Here is a 5947-nt window from a genome sequence, read left to right as displayed (position 1 = left end):
AGACCCAGGGGCTCTGGGTCTTGGAGGGGTCCCCCAAGGAAAGGTTTGGGGAACCCGAGGGGGCCGAAACCCTGGAAAACTTCGGCTGGTGGCAGCGATATCAGATCCAAGCTGGGTATAAGCTTGGGGGAGGTTCACAGTAAGCACCCAGATTTTGTACGCTAAAGTCCAGATTTGGGAGAAAGTTTACCACAGATGCCCCCGCGGGCGCCATGGCACCCGTGGGCACCACGTTGGGGACCACTGTTCTAAGGCCACAATATCATTTTTGGAGGTGATGAGGAGAGATGATCCTGACCCAGAATATAATTATCTGAACCCCAACCTCCAAATTATCATAGTCTAATGTATAACATCCTAAGATGTTAAGATCAAGCCTTTCATCTAGAAGAATGGCTTACAGGCACTATATATCATAGCTATATTTAGGCCTGGTCTACATTACACAGTTAGGTTGACATATGTCACGTTAGGTCAAGTTAATAATGTATGTGTCAACCCTACTGAGTCCCTTCCACGACCTAAATGGCTTGTAAAGATGACTTCTGTACTCCATGTCCGTGAGAGGCGTAGTGCTTCAGTCAACATCCACGCATCGACATGGGGATAGTGTAGACCATGGGTTGGCAACCTTTCAGAAGTGGTGTGCCAAGTCTTCATTTATTCACTCTATTTTAAAGTTTTTGTGTGCCAGTAATACATTTTAACATTTTTAGAAGGTTTCTTTCTATAAGTCTGTAATAGATAACTAAACTATTGTTGTATGTAAAGTAAATAAGGTTTTTATAATGTTTAAGAAGCTTCATTTAAAATTAAATTAAAATGCAGAGCCCCCTGGACCGGTGGCCAGGACCCAGGCAGTGCAAGTGCCACTGGAAATCAGCTTACGTGCCACCTTTGGCACGTGTGCCATAGGTTGCCTACCCTTAGTGTAGACACTGCACTGTGTAATTCAAATGAATGGGCCTCCAGGAGGTGTCCCACAGTGCTCTACTGTCACCGCTCTGGAGAACACTTTCAACTCCATTGCACTTCAGCCAAATACACAGGAAACAGCCGCCCACCTGCTAAAGCCCCAGGAACTTTTGAATGTTCATTTCCTGTTTGATCGGCATGGACAGCTCATCTGCACAGCTGACCATGGATGCTCAAGGCCTCATATGTGTTCCCACATGGAGCACACAGGAGGTGGTGGATCTTATTGCTGTGTGAGGAGAAGAGTCTGTGCAGGCAGAGCTCTGAACCAATAGAAGAAATGCTGACATCTATGCCAAAATTGCACAGGGCATGGGGGAGAAGGGCTACATAAGGGGGCATACACAGCAGTGCAGAGAAACTAAATGAATTTGTTGCATCAGTCTTCACTGTTGAGGATGTGAGGGAGATTCCCAAACCTGAGCCATTCTTTTTGGGTGACAGATCTGAGGAACTCTCCCAAGTTGAGGTGTCATTAGAAGTAATTTTGGAACAAATTGATAAACTAAACAGTAATAAGTCTCCAGGACCTGATGCTATTGATCCAAGAGTTCTGAAGGAACTCAAATGTGAAATTTCAGGTCTACTAATCATCATCTGTAACCTACAGTTTAAATCAGCTTCTGTACCAAATGACTGGAGGATAGCCAGTGTGACGCCCGGGAATCCTCCATGGAGATCTCTAGGAAGCTTTCATGGTGGTACTCCGGAATCCTTTGCAGAAGGTTTCTGGAAGGGCTGCCTTATTTTGTCCACCACGGTAAGACACTTTCCTGTGCAACTCCAGTATTAACTCTTCTGGCATCATTGCAGCAGACAGCATTGCAGCATAAGGACCAGGTCTTGCAGCATCTACTCCCTTTCTGTCTCTGTTACCATCAGGAGAATGATATCGCATATGGTTAACTACGGGAAACGGGGGAAGTTTTCAATGCTAGCCCTTAAACTGCAAGCAATTCGATAAGTAATCTGCCCCTGATTGAACTAACCTCGTTATCTCTAGCCTGCTTCTTGCTTGCATATATATACCTGCCCCTGGAAATTTCCACTACATGCATCCGACGAAGTGGGTATTCACCCACGAAAGCTCATGGTCCAAAACATCTGTTAATCTATAAGGTGCCACAGGACTCTTTGCTGCTTTTACAGATCCAGACTAACACCCCTCTGATACTTGCCCCTGTTTTGTGAATTCTGGGTCACACTTTCCCGGTCATGCCCTGATCGTGGTTGGAAGGGATCACCCCATATTGCAGCCAGCAGTTAATGAAGGAGGGGGAGGAGAATGAGACTTCCTGTTCGTCTCCCTTCCACCCCAACCCGGTGCTACTTTTGTAACAATCAAACTGTTTGCATGGTTGTATGCTGCTGCCTGTCCTCAAGCACCATCCAAGTTGCTATGGGAAAGGGAGCTGAGGTCAGAACCATTGATCCCAAAGATGTCTTAACAAAAGCTTCAGCACAAGACCTCTCACCCATGCCTTGTGGCCTTACCATGACTAGAGCAGCAAACTGACTCTTGCAGTAGCCTGCAATTCTGCTGACATCGTAGCTTGCAGGGAAGTGCATTAAGGGGTGTTTCTTTTATAAAAAGATTTAACATTGCACCGGCAGCAATGTATGCGCCGGCAGTGCTATCCTTGTGCTTTGTATTCTTTGCAGCTTAAACCTTGTCCGTAGGCACATCCTCCATGCTGGGACGAAGACTTTCCCAGATTAGAAGGTGGAAAAAGAAGACTTGAGAAGACACGTACAATGAGTTAATGCACGCCTCTGAGAGTGACAAAATGGAGTTCAGCGCATGGAGGATTACACTACCTGACAGCCTGCACAATGATCGCGAGGACAGGAGAGCAAGCAGGGAACACGAGCATGACATGCAGGAAGAGATGGTGCAGATTATGAAGGTGCAATCAGACATGTTGAGGCATCTGGCTGAGGTTCAAGAAAGCAGCTGGATGCTAGAGTCCAGCTGCAGCCTATGCTGTACCGGCTGCCATTGTCGCCAAGTTCCACATCCTCCTCTCCCAGATGTCCTAGGATGTGGAGAGGAGGGAAGTCCGGTATCCCTTGCACTCAACTCCAGGGGAAGGTACAAGAAGCAGAAGGTACCCATTCCCACACCTTTTATCATTATTGCAGTGCAGTTGTAAGCAAGCTGTCGTTGTTTCTCCCGCCCTCCCACCAGTGTTATCAGCCCCTAAACTCCAGGTTATCTTACTTTTGTTGGCTGTCTCTGTGTGTTTGTGAGCATAATAAAAATAAATGGATTGAGGAGAAAAGGCTCTTTATTCATTCAGCGCGCTGTGGTTAGCAGGGGTGTAGAAGAGGACAGCTCGGTAAGGAACAACACACATAAGTGTCACATTACTGTGGGTCATTGATAAAACTAGTTTTCAAAGCCCCACAGAGACACAGTGCACCTCAATGTGCTCTTCTTATTGCCCTGGTGTCTGGCTGCTCAAAATTGGCTGCCAGGCCACCTGTCTCAACCCCTCACCCCACCAGAAATTTTTCTCCCTTTGTTTCACAGATATTATGGAGCACACAACATGCAGTAACAACAGTGGGGATATTGCTTTCACTGAGGTTAACCTAGTAAGCAAACTATACTAGTGAGCTTTTCAATGTCCAAAGGCACATTCCACCACCATTCTGCACTTGCTCTACCTATGGTTGAACTGCTCCTTACTGCTGTCTAGGCTGCCTGTGTACAGCGTCATGAGCCATGGGAGCAAAGGGTAGGATGGGTCTCCCAGGATCATGATTGGCATTTCAACATCACCAATGGTTATTTTGGAATCTGGAGAGAAAGTTCCTGCTTGCAGCTTTCTGAACAGGCTAGAGTTCCTAAAGATCCACGTCATGCACCTTCCTGAACCATCCCACATTGATGTCAGTGAAACGGCTCTTGTGATGCACCGGTGTTGCCCTTTGTGTTTTATGTACTCTTTGGCAAAGTGGTGTGGTACCAAGATAGGGATATGTGTTCCGTCTATTGCCCCATCGCAGTTAGGGAACCCCACCATGGCAAAACTATTCACTGTGTCCTGCACATTCCCCAGTGTCACTACCCTTCTAAGCAGAAGTCTATTGATTGCCCTGGCAACTTGGATCACAGCAGACCCCACAGTAGATTTACCAACTCCAAACTGATTCCCCACTGACCGGTAGCAGTCTGGTGTTGTAAGCTTCCACAGAGCTACTGCCACTCGCTTCTCAACTGTCTCAGCAGCTCTCATTTTAGTATTGCTGTACTTCAGTGTATGGGGAGACTTTGGCAAACCAGTAAAGTGCCTAAAACCACTATGGCTTATTGTTAAAAGCAAGCTATTAAACAGTCTCAGCTTGACCAAGGCAGGAGGGGGGTGGAGTTTTGAGTGCCACAGAAAGGGCAGCTTGACCCCATGCCCTTCCTGATAAGAACTGTGTTGAAGTTGCTGAAACATGCATTTTAAAAGAGCAGGATATGCCCAGGAATGTCTATTGGGGTCTCAAGGCTGCAAACTCAGGAAAAACCCACACCTGGTTAATCAAGAATCAGAAGGAACCTCTTCCTTGATCATTGAAACTGCATACTTAACAAGGTTTCTTTAAGGGACATGTTGTTCTATTACTAATGTATAAATAAGGGGGGAAAAGCTTGAGATAGTTGTTCTCATTTGGGGACTCTTTTTGGACTCTCTCTCTCTCTCTCTGGATACATCTTGTGGTCCCCACCGGCAGATGGAAGATTTGGTCACTGGAAGCCTGCCGCTGTGTCACTCGAAAGCCACACTCAGCTTTGGTAATTATCAAGGGTTGAGGGTGTTTTATTAACTTGTTGCAGACGTGTGTAAGTGCGTGAGACTAAGTAAAGTTTAGCTTTAAGTGAAAGCACTCTTGTGTTGTCCTGTTTGTGCCAGCCATCTATCGGTCGGATGGCCGTGTCTCCCCTGATTTATTTCCTGACACCTTCTCGCACACAGTAAAAGTTACCAAGAGCTTTGGGTTGAAAGAACCCTGGGTAACATCAGGACTGGGGAAAGCTCTTCATACAGTTCTGTGAAAGTGGCCGTAGAATCATAGAATCTCAGGGTTGGAAGAGACCTCAGGAAGTCATCTAGTCCAACCCCCTGCTCAAAGCAGGACCAACACCAGTGAAATCATCCCAGCCAGGGTTTTGTCAAGCCGGGCCTTAAAAACCTCTAAGGATGGAGATTCCACCACCTCCCTAAGTAACCCATTCCAGTCCTTCACCACTCTCCTAGTGAAATGGTGTTTCCTAATATTCAACCGAGACCTCCCCCATTGCAACTTGAGACCTTTGCTCCTTGTTCTGTCATTGTGAATTCAAAAGTTCTGCAGCCACTGCTTGTCATCTCATAGCTGAACAAACATGCGGTCCCACTGGTCAGTGCTTGCTTCGATGGCCCATGGTTTTTGCAGGGCTGCTTGTGTGGCATCACATTGTTTCGCTCGGCAGCTCCTGCGGCAGCTGTGCAAATATTGCAGGATAAGATGCGAGATGTTTGTAATGCTCACAACAACAGTGTACTAGTGAGCAGGGTCCATGCTTACCATGCTATGGCATCTGCGGAGATAACCCAGGCTTAGGGAAAAAGGTGCGAAAAAGGCTTGGTTTATTTGCCATTGATTTCAGGGAGGGAGGGAGGTAAGTGCATCATGGGGGACTAATGCCAGGTTTCCATAACCACGTGCACAAATGTTTTGGTCCCGTGAGGCATTGCAAGCCGAACCCAAGATTCCATGTGGCTCTATGCACTGTGGGATAGCTTCCTATCATACAGCACTCCGTGAGTCGATTCAAGCCCTGCTAGTGAGGATGTGCTCTGCCAACACAATGAGCATAGTGGGGACTTGCAAAATCGACTTGCTTAAATCGGAGGCTCAATGTCGATTTAAATAAAATCAATGTAATTTGTAGTGTAGAGATGCTCTTAGTTGCATAACGAAGGCTGATAGTGTGCAC

The sequence above is a fragment of the Chelonoidis abingdonii genome, chromosome 1, assembly GCF_003597395.2.
Source record: "Chelonoidis abingdonii isolate Lonesome George chromosome 1, CheloAbing_2.0, whole genome shotgun sequence".
Classification (NCBI taxonomy): Eukaryota; Metazoa; Chordata; order Testudines; family Testudinidae; genus Chelonoidis; species Chelonoidis abingdonii.
This window is presented reverse-complemented; position numbering follows the sequence as displayed.